This window comes from Pseudophryne corroboree, chromosome 3, assembly GCF_028390025.1.
Source record: "Pseudophryne corroboree isolate aPseCor3 chromosome 3, aPseCor3.hap2, whole genome shotgun sequence".
NCBI lineage: Eukaryota > Metazoa > Chordata > Amphibia > Anura > Myobatrachidae > Pseudophryne > Pseudophryne corroboree.
Genome location: NC_086446.1, coordinates 197,068,266 through 197,094,124, shown reverse-complemented (window position 1 = coordinate 197,094,124; position 25,859 = coordinate 197,068,266). Strand labels below are relative to the sequence as shown.

General features: G+C 40.2%; 1 protein-coding gene across 3 annotated transcripts in view; it reads right to left on the bottom strand.

The window, feature by feature from the left end:
• SH2D4B (SH2 domain containing 4B) overlaps nucleotides 1-25,859 on the bottom strand; it is a 525,622-nt gene that overhangs the window by 478,038 nt on the left and 21,725 nt on the right. The window contains exon 2 of one of the 3 annotated variants that reach the window (XM_063958772.1): nucleotides 1,964-2,023. The exons of the other annotated variants lie outside the window; for them this stretch is intronic. The gene's annotated coding sequence lies outside the window, so the exon portion shown is untranslated. The remainder of the gene's footprint in view (nucleotides 1-1,963; nucleotides 2,024-25,859) is intronic. 3 annotated transcript variants of the gene reach the window in all.

Here is a 25,859-nt window from a genome sequence, read left to right as displayed (position 1 = left end):
AAACGTATTGATTGAGTCCACCATTACTACCTTCTCTGACAAAGAATTCCAAATCTTTACTGTTCTTACTGTGAAGAACCCTTTTCTCCGTTGTTTATGGAATTTTTTTTCAACTTCAGGGGATGTCCTCGTGTCCTATGTAGTGTTTTTTTTATAAACAAATTGTTTGATAAATCCTTGTATTGTCCCTTAATGTATTTAAAAATATTAATAATGTCTCCTCTCAGTCGCCTCTTTTCCAGTGTAAACAAATCTAACCTTTTAAGTATTTCCTCATAATCCAGTGCCTCTAACCCCTTAAACAGTTTGGTGGCTCGCCTCTAAACCTTTTCGAGTTCCAAGATATTTTTTTTATAGTGAGGTGCCCAAAACTGTACACAATATTCCAGGTGTGGCCGCACCAATGATTTATACAGTGGCAGGATTACACTCTCATCCCTTGTCTCCATTCCCCGTTTAATGCATGCTAACACCTTATTTGCTTTTGTTGCTGCATTTTGACATTGCGAACTGCTACCAAGTTTATTGTCGATGAGCACTGCCAAATCTTTTTCAACTATCCCTACATTTTCCCCATTTAGTTTATAGGCTGCCTGATTGTTCTTAGTCCCAACGTGCATAACTTTACATTTGTCTGTATTGAACCTCATTCTCCATTTATCCACCCAGACCTCAAGTCTAGATAAGTCGTTCTGTAGAGACTCAACATCCTTGTCTGAATTAATTACTCTACATAGCTTAGTATAATCTGCGAAAATTGATACTGTGCTTTTCAGTCCCTCTCCTAGGTCATTAATGAATATATTAAACGACAACCATGGTCTGAGTACTGAACCCTGTGGTATTCCACTGAGCACTGAAGCCCATTCAGAGTGCATCCCATTAATCCCCACTCGCTGTTCCCTATTGAACAGCCAATTATTCACCCAAGTACAAATAGTGTTTCCTACCCCAAGCTCCCTTAATTTGAGAATTAGTCCCTTATGTAGAACTTTGTCAAAGGCCTTAGCGAAGTCCAAAATTATCACATCCACTGCATGATCCTGATCATTATTATCGCTCACTTTCTCGTAGAAGTTTCTTAAGTTAGCTTGACAGGATCTGTCCTTCAAAAAGCCATGCTGATTCCTAGTAATAACCTTGGAGGTATTGAAGTACTAAAGTATGCTGTCCGTTAATATACCTTCTAGTAATTTCCCCACTATAGATGTCAAACTTACCGGTCTATAGTTACCTGGGTGAGTTTTAATACCCTTTTTAAATATTGGGACTACCTCTGCTATATGCCAGTCCTTTGGTATCATTCCTGATCTAACTGACTCTCGGAAAATCAAATATAGGGGTCTCGATATCTCTACATTAATTTCCATAAGAACCCTGGGGTGGAGTCCATCTGGCCAAGGAGATAGATTTATCTTAATTTTACTTAGTCTCTCCCAGACTACATCCTCATTTAACCAAGTACCTAGCATCGGGTCATTTTCGTAGCTTATGTTATGCTCTACTCTCGTCAACCTGTCCTCTTTCATGAATACTGATGAAAAGAATTTATTTAAAAAATCAGCTTTATCCCTATTATCATTAATCAAGACATCCAACTTGCCCTTTAAAGGCCAAATATTCTCCCTTTTTAACCTTTTTCCGTTTATGTACCTAAAGAACTATTTGGGGTTTGTTATACTCTCCTTTGCAATTTGTTTTTCGTTTTCTATTTTTGCTGCTCTGATTTATTTTTTGCATTTTTTGTTACATTCCTTGTAGAACTGAAATGATTCTAATGTTCCATCAGACTTAAATGCTTTGAAAGCATGCCTTTTTTTATCCATTTGTTCCTTGACCCTCTTATTAAGCTACATCGGTTTGAATCTCCTACTCCTGTTTTTGTTGACTTTGGGAATATACAAATAAGTGTACTTAATAAGCATAGTTGTAAAAACATCCCACATTTCAGCAGTATTCTTACCGGCCGCACGTCTCATCCTCTGCTGCATGTCTCCAATACAATAAACTTGATTTGCCAATACTAAGATATAAGAGAGTAAGATGGCACCAGTTTATAAGCTTGTTTACCATTTCTTTGTTTGCATGAGTTATACTGTATAGAGTCTAAATAAATTTGCTGGATTCTTGGGAAGGCTAATATCCAAATAGGTCAGAGAGGAGGCATCCCAATATAATGGAAATTATCAACCTCACATGGAGACAGAGTGCCTGGGACCCAAAATCATTCTAACTGGCATTATTTAGACTAGAGATGAGCGGGTATGGTTCGTTGAGATCCGAACCCCCCCGAACTTCACATGGTTTATACGGGTCCGAGGAAGCCTTGGTTCTTCCCGCCTAACACGCAAAACCCGAACGGGGGAAAATGTCATCATCCCGCTGTCGGATTCTCGCGAGATTCGGATTCCATATAAAGAGCCGCGCGTTGCTGCCATTTTCACTCGTGCATTGTCGATTGAGCGGAGAGGACGTGGCTACATTCTCTGCCTGAAAAGCTAAATATCTGTGCTCAATGTGCTGCATTGTGGTGGCCACCAGTATATAGTAGTACAGTACAGTACAGTAGGCCATTGCTGTATCTTGCAGCTCCATGTCAGACTCAGTTCTAGTATCCAGATCAGTGCTCAATATCTGCTGCATTGTTGTGACCAGTATATAGTAGTACAGTGCTGCATTGTGGTGACCACCAGTATATAGTAGTACAGTACAGTAGTCCATTGCTGTATCTTGCAGCTCCGTGTCAGACTCAGTTCCATTCTCCTGATCAGTGCTCAATATCTGCTGCATTGTTGTGACCAGTATATAGTAGTACAGTGTTGCATTGTGGTGACCACCAGTATATAGTAGTACAGTACAGTAGTCCATTGCTGTGTCTTGCAGCTCCGTGTCACTTCTAGTATCCTGATCAGTGCTTAATATCTGTGCTCAGTGTCAGTGCTGCATTGTGGTGACCAGTATACTACAGTACAATAGTCCAGTGCTGTTCTCGCTGCTCAGTGTCAGTTCTCCGTAGTATCATCAGTGATCAGTATAATCAGTTCTCAGTATAATCAGTGCACTATTAGACGTGCGCCCATTTTCCGCCATTAGTGCATTGGGATTTAGACAATTGATGAAGTTATTGTGTCCCCGGTACAAAATCCCATCTAGATTCCACTTCACTAGGCAGGCGATAGCGAGATTTTACCAATTAATATCAGTGATTTATAATTATTAATTACAGTGATCTTGCCAAATAATTCCAGTGATTTTGTAATTTTCTTCCACTGATTTGGACCAATAATACCATTGATTAGAATGAATAATTCCTGTGATATTGAGGTGTTTGTGTCGCTTAGCTTAGCCATCCAGCGACCACAGTGCACGTCTTTTTCTCTTTTCTTTGCATCGTGTGCTGTTTGGGAACTATTTTTTTATGTGCCATCCTGTCTGATACTGCAGTGCCACTCCTAGATGGGCCAGGTGTTTGTGCTGGCTACTTGGGTCGCTTAGCTTAGTCATCCAGCGACCTCGGTGCAAATTTTAGGACTAAAAATAATATTGTGAGGTGTGAGGTGTTCAGAATAGACTGGAAATGAGTAGAAATAATGGTCATTGAGGTTAATAATACTAATTACCCCCAAATTCTATGATTTAAGCTGTTTTTGAGGTTTTTTTTTTAAAAAACCACCCAAATCCAAAACACACCCGAATGCGACAAAAAATTTTAAGGGAGGTTTTGCCAAAACGCGTCCCAATCCAAAACAGTGCCGCGGAACGAATCCAAAACCAAAACCCCAAAAATTTCCGGTGCACATCACTAATTTAGACACATAAGAAAACAGGAAATTTCCTACTACAAGATCAGCACACTCATCTCTTACTGTATTCTGTCCTTAACATCCTGATGATCTCATTGGCAACAGGCTCTTCTAATACAGTACCACCCATTTAAAAATTGAACAAGGACACACAAAAGAGGACATTAAAGAAAATGGTCCTTAACAATGTCAAAAGGTACCTAAAATGCAACATGTTCACACTGTTTTTTTCTGAAATGCTTATCTTTAAGAATTATTATAGTACTGTCTAAGAACATATTGGCCGGGATATAATGGGAGCAAAGTTTGTTGGCCGTGAATTGAGAGATCAAAGGTTTTTTGTTTTAAGGTTAGAAATAATTTCTTAAATATTTATGTGTTGTAAATGTGCTGTAATTGTGTACTTGTTATCGATTTTCAACATTGTCAAATTCAACTCACCCAAAAAAAAAAGTCTATTTATGTCCAACTTTGTAGAGCTGTTTGTTGTAAAGAGTTCCAAACTCGGACTCCAGTACATCGGCCAAGTTGTATGTTTAAAAACAAAACATCTGGACCCGACTGTTTCCTGGCCGCTCTACTTTACAGCAAAAAGCGGCAGAGTTTTCATGTACTCGGACACTAATACATTGGTGCACTTTGCAAAGTGTCCATGAAAGTCGCTCATTTCTGCAAACTCTGCCGCCATTACATCCCAGCCATTGTCATGTTCTTTTACATGGAATTTTCTCAGCAATGTCCATCCAGGAAGAACAATAATGTTGTTTGGTTTAGTGGTCACCTTGAAGCTCCAAACTAATTATTGAAACAGCCAAAAAAATGTTTTAAATATTTGCATATAAGGTCATATTCCATTGAAAATTTAAAGAATCATTTAAATCAACTAGTACATGCACAGATTTGTAATTTTCGATAGGGAACCTCCATTTAAGTTGTAGTAACCTTTGAACTACAGGAAATTAATACAACCAAGCTTAAATAGGAACATGATGTGTGTCCAACCCCTAGGGCATTAATAAGATATCAAAATTTGTTCAGAGCAGTATTTCTGTAAATGTATAGTGAGGTCACATACTTCAAGGTGAACAAAATATACGGTCCTCTCTTACTTACTGTAGTTTACATTTTTGCACCATATTTTATTATTCATACATTTATCTTGCAGCAGCTTTTATTCAGGTCAGTCACCACCTAGCTTCCAATTAGATTAAACTGTCATCACCACATAAATCTAGTTTCACTGTACATTAAAAACAAATAGACCTTTAGATTTGAATCTCACTTCCTAAAGTGCTTTATCCAATGACATTTTACTTTTTATACAAACATACTGTCTGTAGCATCAATGGCATCACTCTCCTTTGCAAGCTATATCATTATCATTAGGAGCAAATAGATAAAAAAATAGCTTAAAGCACTTTCAGAGAAATGACTAGCATGGTACACTATATAGGCAATACTGATATATATTGATTCAGATAATTGAAATGTAAGAAATTCCAGATGGTTAGGTATCACATTACTGAAGGCGATATAAATTATAGTGTGCAGGTGCTTGAGGAACACTGACAGATTGTTGTTACTCATAGGTGTTTAATAAAGTTTGTTTTTGGTACAAAATAATGAAAATACAACAAGTTCAGTATAGTACAAAGACATAAACCACATCATAAAAAGGCTAAATGACTAGAAAATAAAAATCCACATATATACACTAACATATTCGTACAGTGTTTAGTATGGATACATTGGCAGTGTGCTTCAATGACATTGCACTGGAACACAGCTGAAACTCACAGGAACAAAACGAGATATACTGTATCTGGCCTCAAAATGATCAGTTTACATTAGCCCTTTACGGTTTTATCAATCGCATGTTAACATTATCTGAGCTCATATTTCTAGCGTCCACACGCCATATTTTGCAAGATGACCAACGCAATAAACACGAGAGATTAGTAGCGTACCATAGTTTTCTTTAAATTTTGCATCACATATGCAATAAAACACCACTCATAGTGTACTAAAAATGCCGGGCTGCGAATTTAATGCAAAATCAGTTTTAAAAATGTGCAAAGTTGCAGAAGAAGCACAATGGAACTTGGTGTGAGGAAAAAGCCGCAGCAATCGGTACAATCTTACAAGGTTTTGTTGCTCCCAGTTGTTTTATGTATGTGAATAAGATGCACGTTTTGAGCGAGAAAGACGCTCAGTGCAGACGAGTCGCCCAAGACATGGCACATTGAAAGGGGCCCATTTGGTGCGACTGAAGCCACATTGTGTGAGGAAACATCTGTAACTGGAATCTAAAGACATTATATCAAAAGCATCCATGATTTCCAATAAGTAAAGTGTGTTATGTCACACTATAGATTATCACTTAAAAGGTCATCAAGTAGATAACAAGACTGGACTACTGTGCAACTCAGAACATACCTCAGTAATTAGTAGGTTTAACTATATTAACGTAAACTGCAGGTCAGCAATTTATTGGAAGATGTCATGCTCTGCATGGTGACAGAAAGAGTGGCAAGAACCAATGCAACCCAGCAATGCACAAACTCACAATACATGCATTGTGGGTGTAGACTGCCCCAAGGGTGCCTTCAACATTATTCAAGGTTTCAAACCACCTTCAACAAAGTTAAACCTCCTGGTCAAGTTGAATTGCTGCGTCCATCAGGGTCTGGGCTGTACTGGCCAAGCGATATGATCAAGGGAACCCATCCCAGGTAATCCATGTTCATCAGTGGGAATAAAGTGTGCCAACTTATAAAGGGCCAGTCACATGACAACCTGATGGTTCTAAGAAAACTAAATTTACTATCTCCTGAAACAGGTAAACTAAAGCCACAGCTAAAACCTATTAACAAAAACTCAGCACATTCCCTGTCTCAATACCAATCAATCATTTGATGTGGCCACCAGACAAATTAGGGAAAGTGCTTTACTTAGGAGATCCAGGCACAAGGGGGTTAATTTACTAAGATGGGAGTTCTATTTAAAATGGGATGTTGCCCATAGCAACCAATCAGATTCCAGGGCCTATATTTACTAATATTCGTGTTTGAGTCGGTTTGTGTAGTGTTTAAACTCGTTTTGTATCGGGTGCATTTTCATGCAACTTTTTGAAACTATAGTATATACGCCAAGTTACTAAGCAGTCGAGTTTATGGTTTTCGTGTTTTCCGATGTCGATGCCAGTAGTTTTTTTTGGGAACATTTACGGCCGTCATTGTCGTTTGCGTACGTGTTTTTGTTGTTTTTACAGGTTTATTTTCTATGTTAAATGCGGCAGGGTTATTTTTCAACCACGGCCGCATTTTCACTTTTGGTTTCGTTTTTCATCCCCGTTCGTGATTGGTTGTGTTTCAAATGTAGGAGTGTCTGTGCGCAACCATATAAATACGCCCCAAACCGTTCGCACCTCGTGGGTTTAGTTAGTGGTGAGGAGGGAGGTTGTGCTGTGGAGGTTGGTGAGTAGTTGGTTTGGTGAGGAGTTTTTTGGGCGATTTCTGAGTGTAGTATTGTGTTTGAAAGTAGTCTTGTCATTCTTGTAGTCTTGTTTTTTTTGGTTTCGTCTCATTTTTTGTCCAAGTTATTTTGATTTAGAGTCCCTTGTCGTGTGTGTGTGTGTGTGTGTGTGTGTGTGTGTGTGTGTGTGTGTGTGTGTGTGTGTGTGTGTGTGAGTTGTGCAGTGAAAGTGGAGGAGTGTGTTGTTTGTTTTTATTTTTTCTGTGTTAATTGTTTAACCACACAATTATGTCTGACTCAGAGGTGAGTGAGGTGGTGGGTGTGAGTGAGGGGGAGGAGGTTGGTCAGGTGGAGAAGGTGAGTGAGAGTGAGGTTAGTGAGGTGGAGGAGGTGGGTGAGGTTGCTGCAGCAGCCTCAAGTGACAGTGATAGTGACAGTCAGACAGCTCCGCAGCCACGCACCACTACTAAGACTGGGCGGAATGTAAAGTTTAGTTATGCAGAAAATGTGGCATTGGTGCGGAAGCTGATGAAGTATCAGCGGCAGCTATTTGGGCCTGAGTCCGCCAAAGTGCCAACACGAAAGAAGACGGTGTTGTGGGCGAAAGTTGTTGCTGCTGTAAATAGTGAGGGGGTGGTCAAGCGGACGGAGGACACGTGCCGCAAACGATACTATGACATAAAGCGACGTGTCAAGTCCAAAATGGCCAAGGAGGCGAAGTCAGCTCGCAAAACCGGTGGTGGACAGCCCTATATTGCCAGATATCTGGACTATGAGGAGCCCATGCGGAGTTTAATACCTCCTGAAGTAGTGTCTGCAACCCATGTCCGTGATTCCGATCTGCCCAGGAAGGATGGTGAGCATGTGTATTTGTCTTATCATTCCATTACATTACTTCTGTCTTTATGTTTTTTGTTAATGTGTGTCATGTGACGTTGCATATTACTCCCATCTTCATGTGTGCGTCAGCAAATACATTGTTTTTGGTTTGTTTTTTTACCAAAGCCAATATAACATAGTACTTTATAGTATGTCATGTGGTTTTTTTACAGTACATTTTTCATGTGTAGTTTGGACTAGGTGTGTCATTGAATTGTACAGCAATATTTTTTTTCCTTTGGCACATTTGCCAGTTTGCAAGTTGGCCTATGTTTTTGATTTCAGTTATCCATGTGCAATGTTTGAAAATCAGTGGTTGACATGTTAGAGGCTGGAATAGTGTAAAGTGGCTTTGAAGCCAGTTACATGTGTCATTTCATTACTACTGTATGTAATCTTGTTTAAGACAAAACCACTATTTTTTGGTACATTTAGAGTCTGTATTTGTACCCTGACACAACACTGCAGACTTAGTTACCGTACTATTATGATGGTTTTTTTTAAATGTGTTTTGGTTTTTGGCTCATATTGTGCTAATGTGTGTTTGGAGTGCCACATCACAGAGCATTTTCTATATTGCATCTTTCATTAATGACATAACATTTTTCAATGAAGATGTCTGTGTTTTGGGTAGTTAGTGTATGTATTAGTAATTGTGGTGCAGATTTATTAATCCTGGTGAAGTGATAAAATTGAAGTTGATAAATTACCAATCAGCTCATAACATCCATGTTACAGGCTGGGTTTGCAAAATGTCACTTAGGAGCTGATTGGCTGGTGCTTTATTAACAACCACTTTATCATTTCACCAGGATTATAAAATCTGCCCCTGTGTCCTATGTCTGTGTCCTGTACATTATTTCCTGTGTTGCACTTTCCATAGTGCATATGGCTATTGGGCAATGTGTGTATTTATTTAAAACATTTATGGTTTTGTACAGAAATTATGCACACATAAATAAGCATCCATTTGAGAAAGATTTAATGTTTGTAAACATAATGGGTGGATGTATGAACAATAGCATGAAGAAATTAGTTATTTTATTTGTTTCATTATTTACAGTGTTGAAAAAAAGCAGTACTGGTCGGCCTACAGTCACTCCCATTATATCTGATGATAATGACGCTGCGGAAGGAGGTAAAGTGTCCATTGTAGTATAGGTTATGTTTGTAAAGGAATGGCCATAACAAAAGTACACTTTAAATCCCAGGTCCATCCCAAGAAGTTTTGACCAGCAGAAGGAGGACTCCTGTAGCACACCAAACAAAAATACATGTGGCAACAAAGAAAGCAAGGTCTGATGTCCAATCACAACCACAGCAGTCTACTCCGCCACGAAGATTGTCTACAGTTTCTTCAGTCCCACCACTCCAAATTTTGGTCACACCTCCAAGACGCCAACCACACTTCCCCCATCTTGATTGTAAGAAACTGTAATGATGAAATAAATTAAGCATCTCATAATAATCCATTTAATGAGACTAATTAACTGTAAATTCCACAAAATCTGCTATACTTACCGAAAACAAAAAAACATCAAATGGATTCTGAGCAAAATGGCCTTGTCCACATCCAGTAAAGATATGTATGTCCACTTCAGCCATACAGCAGCAGATTGTGTTGAAGATGCTGCATAATAAACACATGTGTAAGCTTGCAAAATAGTAATATTATTTACCAAAATTTAACTTATGTGTTTGTCGTAACATTGGCACCAATATGCCAAAACATTACTAAGTTTAAGATTTAAACGCTATAAGGCCAAAAATTAAGATTTTAAGTGTGTTTTTATGGTGGAGTATGTCTGATCTACCATACAACTCATGTGCTTGTTTTAATAATGAAGTAACCAGACACATTTGCCACAAACAGGAATAGGTCTGTTTTGTAGTTCTGAGTGATGATGTTGCTATGCTGGATATATGAATGCACCATTTAAATACATGTGTTCTATGTTTATAGCTTTGTTTATATTTTTCAAACATATGTCAACCTTACGCAAAAATGGTTCTAATTCCAGATTCTAGTACTGGTACCAGCATCCAGACGCAACAGCAGCAACACAGTGACATGGATGAGACAATCATGTTACAAATGCAGCCATTAATCCAAGGAATCAGCCACCCAGCACCTGTGAGTAGACCACCACAGCAAAGCACTCCACCACCACAACACAGCCCAACAACACCAGTAGCACAAGGCCCTGATCAAGTGTTTTGGGACAGTTGGGCTACACAGCAGGCCACTAATCAAGATTGCCTGCTTAGGAAGACCCACATTTTTGCAAACCTACCAGCTCACCTCAGAAGAATCAGCAGAAATATCAGTCGCCAAAATGAACCAACCACCAGAATTGCCAATACCATGGAAATCATGCGTGCAGACATTACACATGTCATGGGCAACTTACAACGCATAATGGAAGAACAGCACAGACAACAGCAAAGCTACATCAACATCTTAGAAAACAATTAAATGATCAATGAATCTATCACCAGAATTTTAGAGAATCAAAATGCTGCAACACGTGAACTTAATGCCACCCTCACTAACCTCAATGAAACACTCAGATCCCAGCACCATCAGCAACCAAGCAGCAGTTCTGGTACGACTACTCCAATTCTATCGCTAGTGTCCTCACCACCAAGGCGCTCCACCAGAGCACGCCAACATGACAGTGGTGAAGGCAAAGGCCAGTCCAAGCAGCCAACCCCCAAAAAATAAAAAATAGATACACCCATCTCTGTATAGAGAAGTAACTAAACAAATTTAGTAAGTGTAGGTTTGTCACAATATCTATTACACTTACCACCTTGACAATTTTTTGAACATCATTAATTATAAGTGTTACAAACAACAACAGGATTGTGTCCAACACATTTATTCTTTCACATCTTTGAATTTTTTAGGAGGAGGACAAAGTTATTTGATCTGCACATTGATGTTAGCATGCAGTAACAAGACCACTTGATTTTTTTCCAATCATTACTCTTTCTAGATTCCAATCATTCTTATATCCTGCAGGCAGACTAATTGGCAGCCATTCAGAATGTCTTTAGCATGCAGTAACAAGACCACTTGATTTTCTAATCATTACTCTTTCTAGATTCCAATCATTCTTATATTCTGCAGGCAGACTAATTGGCAGCCATGCAGAATGTCTTTAGCATGCAGTAACAAGACCACTTGATTTTTTTCTAATCATTACTCTTTCTAGATTCCAATCATTCTTATATCCTGCAGGCAGACTAATTGGCAGCCATGCAGATTCATCCATGACCAATACAAATTACAATGTGATTGTTAACTCTTTTACCTTTCTTCTCTATACAACATTACAAGAATAACACAATTGAGTTGGCTAAAAAGGTCCTAATATGTTGTGATTGAATTTAGATAATTCAGTGCCAAAATGAATGTCATTATTGTTGGGCCATGTTTGTGTGTGTTAAAAAAGAAGTAATCATTTTCTTACACATGATGCAGAAACAAATAAATTGTAATTTTTTTTAAATAAGCACAAATAATGTGTATAATAATGGATATATGTGGCAAACTGTGTATTGACTTACAAATCAGCAAGTTTACTGCAGCAAACATTATGAAATAAATTTTGGATGATACTAAGTTTGTGTCCCTTAAATACAATGGCGCATCACACATAGGTACACATGTATTCCTCAAGGCTAACATATTATATGTGGAGGAGTGTTTAATTAGGACACAGGTTCTCAAACTTGGTCCTCAGGACCCCACACAGTGCAAGTTTTGCAGGTCTTCTCACAGAATCACAAGTGACATAATTAGCTCCACCTGTGAACCTTTTAAAATGTTGGGTTACCTGCAAAACATGCATTGTGTGGGGTCCTGAGGGCCGAGTTTGAGAACCTGTGCATTAGGATGTTACACACAATCATAAAGTAAAATACTACATAAATTACTATGTGGATTATGTGTGCTTGTAATATATTATCTGTGCAAGATTAATAACACTTATCCATACTTCATGCATGCCACTCATAATCTGTTGTTTTGAGTTAGAAAATAAACACAAGACACATGCTACATTTGTTTTGCATAAAGCGAGGGTATGTTTGTATGTCTAAAGGAGACAGACACATTCTGAGTAATGGTTTTTAAATGAAAAATGGGGCAACATATATTTAGGCTTACACAACAAATGAAAGAAGCTAACAAAACTTACATTAAAATAACGATTTATGAGGTCTTGCCTAACCTGCCTCCCTACATATGTACTCCACGTATCACCAGATGTCTCTAATTCCTCTGCTTGCTGGCTGTTTTCTTCATCCTCCTCCTTCTCCTCAACTTGTGGCAGATGTTGTTGCAAACACATGTTATGAAGAAAGAGCAGCAGAACACAATTTGAGTCACCTTCAAGGGACTATACAACAAAAGGCCACCAGACTTATCCAGACACCGAAACCTAGATTTCAGCACACCAAAACATCTTTCTATCACATTCTGTGTGGCTTATGTGCATGATTGTAATTGTGTTCAGCAGGGGTATCAGGTCGGGACAATGGAGTTAGAAGCCAAGAGAAACAGCCATATCCTCCATCACCTAAAAGATATATATAGTAACGTGATTCATGTTAAGATACAGCAATATATAAGTAACACACTGTGGGGCAGATGTATTAACCTGGAGAAGGCATAAGGAAGTGATAAACCAGTGATATGTGCAATGTAATAAAGGCAGCGGACAATCTGTTCCTAAATGATAATTTACATATTGGAGCTGATTGGCTGGTGCCTTTATCACCTTTGCAAATATCACTGGTTTATCACTTCCTTATGCCTTCTCCAGGTTAATACATCTGCCCCTGTATTTGGACAAAGTAGACACAGGCCTACACATATAAAATTACATACCCAGCAGCCATCCATCTGGCATTTGTCCGTCCTCAAACTTATCAAAGAGGGATGACTGACTGAGGATGAAGGAGTCATGGCAGCCCCCAGGGTAACCAGCAACAACACTCATTATTTTGAGATTTGCATCACAAACCACCTGCACATTTGTGGAGTGCTCTAGATGACGATTAGTATAGATGTGCTGCCTGCCCTTACGTGGTCTCAGCTGAATGTGTGTGCAATCAATGGCTCCCAGCACATTGGGCATGCCAGCCAGCTCATAGAAATCTACCCTGACGGCATGCCACTGAGACTCCTGGGTAGGGAAGCAGATTAAGGCATCGATGTGGTGCTGCAAAACAGCCAACACCTGTGTGTACATTTGAAAGAAGAGTAAACATGAGATTTTAGGACAGAACTGGCCACCGAGTAATTAAAACCAACCAAAAACAGAGGAGGTAGTTAGGTATACATCACCTGTGTTAATATTCTGGAAAATGAGGGCTGTGAGATTCCTATGACATCCCCAGACACAGCCTGAAAGCTGCCAGTAGCCATAAAGTGCAACACAGCCAGGAGTTTGTGCAGGCCTGAGACAGAGCGAGAGCGTGCTGTCTCAGGGTCTAGGCCCAGTTTGACAAGGTCATACAGATGGATAACGATGCTACGATTTAGACGGAACATCTGTATGATTGTATCATCGGACAATGCGTTCAAGTTTAAACGCCCCCTAAAAAAACAAGGCCTGCGCAGCCTCCGCGGAACCTGTACAACCTGCTGACCATGTTCAGTTTCTTGGCCCTGGTTACTTACAGGCTGATGTCTGAGTCTGAGGAATCCCACAGCACACAAAATATCACTGGCCCACAGTCCTGCTGCCATTTCTGAGTGTATATGGATTGAAATGGGCCTAAGATCCTTTTATAGGCATCCTAATTCAGGTGTGAGTGATTTGTTAGTTGCAAGTTGCAACACATGTAAACATGCCTGAAAAAAGCAGGTCTATTTTTTTGCAGCTTTTTTTAACGAATCGCAAAAAAATACGACCGCAATTGAGCACTCAGAGACTAACACCCAAATACGAATGAATAGTGAATACCCGTGTTGTATGAAATAACAGCCGCGTTTGACCTATGGTCTATTCATTCGTATTTTTGAACTTTGCCGTTAAAACCATTATGAATAGCCCAAATACTGCCGAGATTTGTGCTTAGTGAATTCCCGTGTTGGGACTTAGAAAAAAAAACACAAATCGGTCAAACTCGGATTATTAGTAAATATAGGCCCAGGTATTATCTTCTAGAAGGTGCTAGATAAATGAGAAGTATAATTTGATTGGTTGCTATGGCCAATATCCCATCTTAACTAGAACTTCCATTTTAGTAAATTGACCCCTAGGTGTCTCTTTTCATACTGTAAACAGAGGTGTCAAAAATGAGACTGCTGTCCTATTCCTTCTAATCGCAGCAGTCCTAACTTGTACATTTTTTTAAAGGGACAATCATGTACAGTACAAGGCATGGTTAAAAAAAAAAATCAGAGTTTGGCTGGCTTCCCGCACGTCCGCCGAACTCGGAATTCATTACATCCCGGCCGAAGTGTCAGTTTAAGGATTTCCCAAAACTTAATTCCATAGGTCATTTTCAGAATCCATTCCAGGGGCAGAGACCAGCAAATCATCCAGGATCACAAGAGACTGGGGAAACAGTGGTAGCAGAAGAGACATCAGTGGAATGACAGGAAAAGGAGCCCTGTCAGAATCAAGAGGAAAAAAATGGATAGCCAGAAATGCCAAATAGGGAGACTGAAGGTCCACTTTTAGCTGGCTCAGTAATAGGGGCAGAGTTGAGAGCACACTGCACACTGCAATAGAAAAGGAAGCACTGCACAAAAAAAGGGAGGACATAACTGTCATAAATGCAGAAACAAACCCCTACATCAGGCACAACTGGGGGCACAAAAAGACAAGGTGGGCCATTCCGAGTTGATCGCTAGCTGCTCTAGTTTGCAGCGCAGTGATCAGGCAAAAAATCGGCAGTGCGGCACAATGCGCACGCGCGTCGTACTCTTACAACAAACAATGTAGTTTCACACAAGGTCTAGCAAAGCTTTTCTGTCGCACTGCTGACCGCAGAGTGATTGACAGGAAGTGGGTGTTTCTAGGTGTCAACTGACCATTTTCAGGGAGTGAGTGAAAAAATGCAGGCGTGCCAGATAAAAATGCAGGCGTGGCTGGTGAAACGTAGGCGTGGCTGGCCGAACGCAAGGTGTGTTCGTGATGTCAAAACAGGAACTAAATAGTCTGCAGTGATCGCAAGCTAGGAGTAGGTCTGGAGCTACTCAGAAGCTGCACAAAATTATTTTGTAGCCGCTCTGTGATCCTTTCGTTCGCACTTCTGCTAAGCTAAGATACACTCCCAGAGGGCGGCGGCTTAGCATTTGCACAACTGCTAAAAGCACCTAGCAAACGAACAACTCGGAATGAGGGCCCATGTCTGCACAAGCACCAAAGTACCCAGCTGGCTGAATGACCGATAATAAGTCATGTCTAATTGGTGAATCCACATTGCTTCACGCTGGAGTAGTAGCTTAGCTCTGTCCCCACCCCTAATAAGGGGTGCAACATGGTCAATTATCATGCACTTAAGTGATGCCAGGGCATGGAGTGCCTCATAGAAGTGCCTTGCAACTGTTTTGTCAGAATGTCCATCAGTCAATGCAGTCCTAATAGACAGGCGGTGATTCGCCATCCTTTCACGGAATGGCCTGATTGTTTTCCTCACATACATCAAGGAACATGGGCATACCAGTGTGTAAACCACAAAATCTGAGGTGCAGCTCACCCTGTGACGGATTTTGATTCTATGTCCAGTATGTGGATGATGAAAATATTCACCTGATGTCATACTTCTGCATGTCGTCCAGCTTATACAACGGAAACATCCGGTTCTCTGTGATCTAAGCCACGATTCATGCCCAGATGTCGGTGACCTCATAGGTTGCATCAGTATATCTTTTAAGTTACGTCCCCTTTTAAAGCTGATTAAAAGCTTATCTGGTAAGTGTTTGGAGAGTGCCGGGTCACTCTTGACCATCGGCCAAAGATTCTTCACAGCATGCCCTATAGTAGGCCCAGCAGTATCAAATGTCGTGGTAACAACAAATGGAGTTTGTGCTTTTTGTCTCCTCTTCATATTACCATTGGCAAAGATGTCTAAAGCTCCATTTAAGCATCTATTGATAACTTGTTGGCTATATCCCCGCATGGAGAACCTTTGTTTCATTTCTTCCAATTGTGCCTGTGAACTCTCAGGTTCAGAGTTATTCCGCAGCACCCGAAGGAATTGTGAAACTGGTAGACTTTGTTTGAGAGAACTCGGATGGTGACTCCCAAAATGTAAAAGTGTATTACGGTCTGTGGTCTTCCTATATAGTCTGTATCCATACCCCACCTCAGTGACATAGACAGTCACATCTAGAAAATTAACCTCCTCCCTGCTATATGTGATAGTAAACCTCACAGGTGATTCCAGATTATTCAAATGATCAACCATCTTCAAAAGGGCAGTCTTGCTGCCTGACCAAATAAAGAAAACATCGTCGATAAAACGACGATAAAAGCCGATACTATCCCCAAACAGCGGGAGGATGTGCGTGTTTTCGTAGGCATCCATATACAGATTTACATATGCCGGTGCTATATTACTACCCATCGCTGTCCCCACCATCTGGAGATAGTATCGGCCTCCAAACTGAAACTAATTACATGTCAATGTAAGTTCCAAAAGTTCAATCAAAAACTCAATAGGTGGTGGAGCAGTATGCAGACGAGCTAACGCCCGTCTAACCACTGCCACACCCTTATTATGAAGTATAATCGTATACAACGAGGTACCATCCATCGTTACCAAGATCTTATGCTGTGATGTAGGTAAGGTGTTGACCATTCTCATGAAGTCACCAGTGTCCTGCAAATAACTCAAAGTATCTTTAACACAAACCTGTAGGAAGCTATCAAGATATTGTGCAATAGAGGAAAACAGCGAGTTACAAGCCGATATTATCAGATGGCCCGGAGGTTTGACTAAAGTCTTGTGAATCTTGGGTAGCAAATACAGAACAGGGCAAATGGGAAATTCTGTCTTGAGAAAGGTCAACACCTCCTCACTGATCCAACGATTCATCAATCCAATGTCTAGGACAGTGTCTAGTCGTTTTTTGAATATATATATATATATATATATATATATATATATATATATTTATTCATTTATTTTTTAGTGGGGGGGGGGAGCCCCGCCTATTTTGTCAGTCCCGGGCCCCAAAATTTCTGATGGTAGCCCTGCCGCTGCCACAGGCTCCTGACAACTACCCAGAGTCCTTAATAGGTGTGACCCACTGAAGCAGAAGCAGCGGTGATAAAAATGACACTTAGGCCCATTAATGCATTGCCCATTGTTAATGGGAATGCACATGCTTTTAGCAGGTACAGTACTTATCTTGGTCTGCTCTGGGTGGTGGGTGTTGCGGAAAAGGCTGTTTTACCAATAACAGTTGCAGCTGAATCACGCCCACAACTTTATACCCTAAACCCATAATGGCTTGCCCATGCTGCTTTCTCTTAAACCTCTCATCATAATCACCCCAGACAAAACCCTTTGCAGTGCAAAACAGACTTTGTATCAGATGAAGGTACCTTATCATATTTGTGTGTTCTCCAGGTAACTGACCAAGAAAATGCTCATTCCACTACCAGTTATGTTTTTATTTTATTTTATGTTTTGAGAAGCCAGAATGTTCCAACAAGCCTGAATTAATAAAAAATATACCCCTAACTGCATCTACAACAAGACTAACCAATAAACTTGACCAGAACTGAACTGATTTAAATCATTAACTTGGTCTTCAAGTGTTAGCTGACTCACCCTAAAGCTGCGTACACACTTCAGCGATGTGCCAACCTAGCAGTGTGATGCAACAATGGGGTCTTTTCATGAAGCATCGAAAAGAGTGGAGAAGATGCCCATGGCAACCAATCAGCTGCTACGTATAATTTTATAGAAAATATTTGATTAATGTACTTAAAAGCTGACTGGTTGCCATGGGAAACTTCTCCACTGGCTCACTTCTCCACTCTTTTCACTGCTTCATGAATAGACCCCAATATATCACACTGCATGCTATGCTGATACATTGGACCTAATTCAGACCTGTTCGCATCAGCAAAATTCTTCTCTAATGGGCAAAACCATGTGCACTGCAGGTGGGACAAATATAATATGTACAGAGAGTGTTAGATTTGGGTGGGGTGTGTTTAAACTGAAATTTAAATTGCTGTGTCAAAATAAAGCAGCCAGTATTTACCCTGCACAGAAACAAAACAACCCACCAAAATCTAAAATTTCTCTGCATGTTATATCTGCCCCACCTGCAATGCACATGGTTTTGCCCATTAGAAAACAATTTTGCTGCTGCGATCAGGTCTGAATTAGGCCAATTGTTACATACTTCATCTAACTAAACCATGTTGTACAATATATCAGATTGGAAGATGCAATCACCCAATTTATCAAATGATGAAATGGTCAGACTTGGGGGTACACAATACACAATGGTCATTGCAAACCATCGTGGATCGCAAGATCAGCCATTATATTGTATAGCGTGTACCCAGCTTCAGAGTTAAAATTAGGGGTGTGCACCGGGCCATTTGTCGGGATTTGTGTTTTGGTTTCAGATCTGGATCTCCTTCATATTTTGGATCTGCATTGCTTTTGCGGGTTTTGGTTTTTGATCTGATTTTTTTTTTTTAAATGATCAAAACAGCTAAAATAACAGAATTTGGGGGTGTTTTTGTTCCTACAGTATTATTAACCTCAATAACATTTATTTCCACTAATTTCCAGACTATTCGGAATACCTCACAGTTTCCAATATTGTTTTTAGCCAGTTTAGGCCAAAAGTTTGCACCGAGATAGCTTGACGGAGCAGCAGCAGCCTTTGGATGTATGTACTGGGAGGACAAAATATAGAAAAAAGAATGTATTTAAGAAAAGATGCATTAGGCAAGGCTCAAGATATAATTTAACAAAAAGATAATTAAGGCAAAGAAGAATTAAAAAAAGGGAATATTTTGGATTTTATTTAATTTTAATTTCAATTTATTTTAAATTAATTAATTTAAATTTATTAGAATCAAATTCTTCATTTCCTAAAAGATATCTTCAATATGCAGAAATTTCAGTCTATGAGTGTGGAGAGGTTTTTTTTATATTCATTTAATTTAAATTGAGCTAATTTATAATTATTATTAATAATATATATTTTTCAATTAATTACAATGTGGTGATAAGAAGAGTTATGAAAATAGGACAATAAGTTATAATAAGAATATGAGCTACAGACACCACACCCTGGAATGGATGGAGCACTCATCGATCTATTCTGGGGAGATACAGCACAAAATATTTTTTTTTTTAAAGATGTCTTTTATTTTGGGTGGACTGACAGAACACCCCTAGATGGACGGAGCAGGTGCAGTCCCTGGATGTATAATGGGATGACACAGCACAAAATAATAATTTAAATAAAAAAATATATATATTATTTTTTATATCACACACTGCGGTTACAGTGTCGCACAAATGAGTCAAAAATATGAAGTATTTTTAATATCACACTCAGACGATTACAGTGTCGCACAAATGAATCAGAAAATTCTATAATAATTACACACTGCGGTTTAATACACCGACAGCATTGCACAATGGGTTTATGAGTAGGAAATAATATACTGCGGTCTGACCGGCAGTTTCACAGTACTTATGAAAAGAAAATAAAAATTGTATAGTACACTGGGGTACAGCACAAACAAAAATAGATTTTTTTATAATTATAATTTTAGGTTTTGTTTTTAGATTTTATTATTTAAATTTTACACTGGGGCAGTGCCCATGGATGGATGGATGGATGGATGGATGGACAATACACCCCTTTCAGATACAGCAGACAAAGCACTCCTTTCAAATGCATAATAGAAATATATTTTTGGCTTTGGATCACACATAGAGAATATAGAGCAGTAGTAGAGAATATAGAGCAGTAGTATATGGCAGTCGCTGTACTATTCGTGAGAGTGATGCACCAATAGAAATACATTTTTTGCTCTGGGGTCGCCATGGGGGTGGTGTTGGGGTCCTTTTACCTTCTAGTTACTCCTACCAACTCATACCACCAGAACCATCCCTTACATTCTCTACATTTGAGGTCCATGCCATACGCCTCTTCCAACCAGTCCATCTTAAAGTAGCTGTCATTTACCGCCCCCCTGGCACTGCTTCCAAATTCATCGACAACTTTGCTTCCTGGCTTCCTCACTTCCTCTCTTCTGACATTCCCTCCATTATCCTAGGCGATTTCAACATCCCTATTGACATCCCCACATAATCCCCTGCCTCTAAACTCCTTAATCTCACCTCTTCACTTGGTCTCTCCCAGTGGACCTCCTCACCGTCCCATGTTAATGGGAGCTCACTGGATCTGGTCTTCACTCACCGCTGTGATATTTCTGATTTTTACAGCTCCCCACTTCCCCTCTCTGACCACCACCTGCTCTCCTTTAACCTATCTCTCTCGACTTCCCCATCTCTACCTCCTAAGGCTACCATCACTAAGCGTAACATTGAAGCTATTGACACCACATTCCTTTCCTCCCTGTTTGATTCACTTCTCTCTCCTAATCTCTCTCTCTCATGCCCTGAACAAGCCACTTCCACATACAATGCATCCCTTACTTCTGCTCTTGACTCTGTTGCTCCACCAACCACTATTCAACCTCGCAAATATACACCTCAATCCTGTCACACCAAATGCATCAGATATCTGCAAAAATGCTCATGTACTGCTGAGCGACACTGGTGGAAATCACGCTCTAAGGCAGACTTCCTCCATTTCAAACTTATGCTCTCATCCTTCAGTGCTGCCCTTTTTCTTGCTAAACAGTCATACTTCAAGAACCTCATCTCCTCCCAGTCTTCCAACCCCCGGCGCCTCTTTGCCACTCTCAACTCACTCCTCTGTCCACCTCGTCTCCCTTCCTCACTCTCTGCTCTTGACTTTGTCACTTACTTCACATCCAAAAATGACTCCATACGTCAGGACATCACATCACACCAGACCATCAGTAACCAGCTTTCTCCCATCCCTTACCAACCCTCCCCATCCCTCGCAACTACTCTGACATCTTTCTCCCATGCATCTGGAGAGGAAGTCATGGCCCTCATTTGTTCCTGTCCCCTCACCACCTCCCCACTTGACCCTATCCCCTCCCGCCTCCTCCGCTACCTCTCTCCTTCTGCTTGTTACCATCTTTCCCACCTTCTCATCAGGCACTGTCCCCTCTGCCTTCGAGCATGCACTCATCTCTCCTATTCTTAAAAAACCTACACTTGATCCAAACACTCTCTCCAACTACCGACCCATCTCTCTCCTCCCTTTTGTCTCCAAACTCCTTGAGCGTATTGTCTACAACCGCCTTACTTCCTTTCTTTCCTCACACTCACTGCTTGACCCATTCCAGTCTGGCTTCCGTCCGCTCCACTCCACTGAAACTGCCCTTACAAAAGTATGCAATGACCTCCATGCTGCTAAATCTAAGGGACACTACTCTATACATATTCTACTTGATCTCTCTGCTGCTTTTGACACTGTGGACCATCCTCTCCTACTGCAAATTCTTCACTCCATTGGTCTGCGTGACACTGCCCTCTCTTGGCTGTCCTCCTACCTTTCTGACCAGTCTTTCTCTGTCTCCTCTCATGACTCCACCTCTCCCTCACTTCCACTAACTGTAGGGGTACCCCACGGTTCTGTCCTTGGTCCTCTTCTCTTCTCTCTATATATGTCCTCACTAGGTAAGCTCATTAGTTCTTTTGGTTTACAATATCATCTCTATGCTGATGACACCCAAATCTATCTTTCCTCTCCAGACCTCTCCCCTGCTCTCCTCAATCGTATCTCCAACTGTCTCTCTGATACCTCTTCCTGGATGTCCCAGCGCTTTCTTAAACTTAACATGTCTAAGACCGAGCTGATCATCTTCCGTCCCTCCCGCATAACCTCGTCTCCTACAATCTCATTATCTATTGATGGCACTACTATCTCCTCTAGCCCCCAAGTGCGCTGTCTTGGAGTAATCCTTGACTCCTCCCTCTCCTTCAAACAACACATTCAGCACCTCTCACAAACCTGCCATTTTCATCTAAAAAATATTTCCAGGATCAGACCCTTTCTGACCCAGGATGCTACTAAGACTCTTATCCACTCACTGGTCATCTCCAGACTGGACTACTGTAATCTGCTCCTGACTGGCATCCCTGACAAATACCTCTCTCCACTCCAATCTATCCTCAATACTGCTGCCTGGCTCATCTTCCTCACCAAACGCACTACGTCCACCTCTCCTCTCTTACTAGACCTTCACTGGCTCCCTTTCCCTTTCAGAATCCATTTCAAGCTTCTCACACTCGCTTACAAAGCCCTCATCCACTCCTCTCCCATCTACATCTCTGACCTTATCTCCCTTTACACTCCCACCCGTCCTCTTCGCTCTGCTAATGCATGCCGACTCTCCTGCCTACAGATTACTTCCTCCCACTCCTACCTCCAAGATTTTTCACGTGCTACACCACTTCTCTGGAATTCCCTACCTCTCCCCCTCAGACTCTCTACCTCTCTACAAAACTTCAAACGGGCTCTCTAGACCCACTTCTTCACCAAACCCAGCCAAATCTCATCCTAACCCTATGTTCTACGCTCTCTATGTACCCCATCTGTGTCACCCCTGTCTGTCTACCCCTCCCCTTTAGAATGTAAGCTCTCATGAGCAGGGCCCTCTTCCCTCATGTGCTTATCCTTTCTTACTTTAATAATCTTCAACTGCACCAAATCCATCAGTCTTCTGCCACCTGATACTTATTCCAGTGTCATCTGCTGATGTAACTATGTTTATTTACCCTGTACTTGTCCTATACTGTCATCAACTGTAAGTTGCTGTTTTTCTGTTGGTTATTTGTTTATGTACTCTGTAATTGGGTGCTGCGGAACCCTTGTGGCGCCATATAAATAAAGGATAATAATAATAATATAGCAGTAGTGTACAGCAGTACTGGTAGTCATCACGGAGTGACGCACCAATAGAAATAAATTTATTTGTTTTGGATCACACACAGAGGATATATAGCATTAGTGTATGACAGCTGCTTTACTAGTAGTGAGAGTGATGCACCAATAGAAATATATTTTTTGCTCTGGTTTATATACATAGGATATAAAGCAGTAGTGTACAGCAGTACTGGTAGTTGTCACTGAGTGACGCACCAATAGAAATATATTTTTTGCTCTGGATCACACACAGAAGATATATAGCAGTAGTGTACGGCAGCCGCAGTACTAGTAATCAGAGTGACGCACCAAGTAAATTTATTTTAGACTTTGGATTATACAGAAATAGCAGTAGTGTTAGTGTACGGAAGCTGCAGTACTGAGTGATGCACCAATTAAATTAAATATATTTTTGGCTTTGGATCACACAGAGAAATAAAGCAGTAGTGTACAGCAGTATACAGCCACTTATAGACATAGAACAACACCTGGACCATCCTATACACAGACACAGTATAATAGTGCAGTGCATTACTGTACTGTGCAGAGCCCTACACAGTGACTGACACAGCGCACCTTCACAAGCAGCACTGCTCTCTTCTGCCTCCCTCTGCTCTCTCCTGCCCCCATTTGCTCTCTCCTGACCCTTCCTTAACTACAGCAGCACAGAAGGAAGTTCAGGAACATGTCCTGTGCACTCTCCAAGTCTGGAGTGAGGATGGCGCAGATCACCGGGGACTTATATAGAATCCAAAACCCGCAAGATCCAACAGTGGGATGATGATGTTTTGCCTCACTTTCAGATCCGCGTTAGTTGCGAAAAAACTGAGCCTTACTCAGATCCAGGCTCGGAACCCCAAAGTTCGTCCGGTTTTGGTTCTCAGAGAACCGAACCCGCTCATCCCTGGTTTAAATGCCCACCAGGCATATTCAATTACCTCTGTCACTCGAAGGATCTATTGTAATTTCAAGTGTTCCTTTTAAATCTTATGCTCAATTACATTTCAAGATACATTTTGCGAGTACTCAGAACATGTGATTTTTTGAGGGAGGAGTTGGGAGGGGTTACTTATACTTGGTTTTGTACATAAAGCAAACATAAATTCGACATGTTACCAAGAATAACCCTTATGTGCTCTAGATAAACAATATAAAATATGCTTGGGTAAAAATGTAAAAGCAATTCCAGTGAAAACAAACAACAAGATGAAAAATCACGACAAGTCAGATTGTAAAGCGGTTCATCTGCACATCATAACAGTCATAGACAGAACATCTCTTCCGTTTTCTTTTACAACATCCGGCTCATAAAATACAAACAGTGGAAAAAATATTTAATAATATTTTAGTGTGTCAAGCTCTTTGTAAGGTCTGTACACATTTTACAGACAGAAGACAATTACATAAAAACAACACCAACAAAAAAAAACAGTACAAAATGACAAGCAGACACTCATTAGGAGCAGCAAGATGAAGGTAAGGAAGTAAAATACTTAACCAAAGTTGAATATGGTGCTGCAAGCCTCGGAACAATCACTGTCTGTTTAAATTCCTTTTAGTGACATACTGTATCCTGCCGTGACTCTTACCACAAGAAGCAGGCAGGGCTACACCAAGGGTAAAATTAACCTTATTTTGTTGATAGATCAGCAGCACATATTTCTTTCCATCAGCATTTGGAAATACAAAAGTATACTGTATGACAGTCTCTGGTGCCCTCTAGAGGTAAAGATATTATTATGCCTTCTATACATTAATAAAAGGAATAATTCTGTAAGAACAGGGCCACCAACATAAAATAATCATAGAAAGGAGAATCAGCTTCAATGTACAAGACTAATGCTCTCCTTTTGTACGCTGTGGCAATTCATTCATTTGAAATAAGGGTGGACTGATTGACAATTAAAATCATGTAACCTTTTATTTACATAATCGTGGAGCTGACCAAATATACAGTACAGTAGATACAGTATATGCATAAATGCTGTGCTGTCATACATTTATTGCATGTCATTACTGATTGGAAAAATCCTTCTGATTCATCACATTTTATCTGGACTGTTCCAGACGTAAGATTACTATTGTATATAAATAAACTAATGCTGGTATCATTTTTAATGAAATTTATAATCAAGGTTAAAAATAAGAGGATAAACTTGTAGCTATATTAGATGAATTCTTAACTGGGCGTCAGGTGTGTTTTGATTTAACGTCCCGTATGGCCTGCTCTTGTGTGGCTGGTGACTGCAGCCCGTTCCATCATAGGGACTACTTTGTAGAAAATTAAAACTAAGGTAATTCTACATAAATTGTGATGTCTTTATGTCTGGACATTTATATATTTTCAATACCTGAATATACAATCTGCACCATATGGAAAATGAAGGCCGGAAAGAGAATGTTTACAGTAAAGACATACTGTACTGTACTGTACTGCAGGACTTAATTCATCTTTACATTCTTAGTTTATGCAATGTAGAGCATTAACCCTCTAACATTGTAGCAAAGAATTAATCTAATATAGCAACAAGGTTATCCTGTTATTTTTAAACATAGTTGTCAACATTGTAAAGAAAAAATTCCAAGGATACATCTGATGTATATTCAAAACTATGGCTATGAATGGGGTGCTAGCACATATTCAGCATGCTAGCAAAATTCTG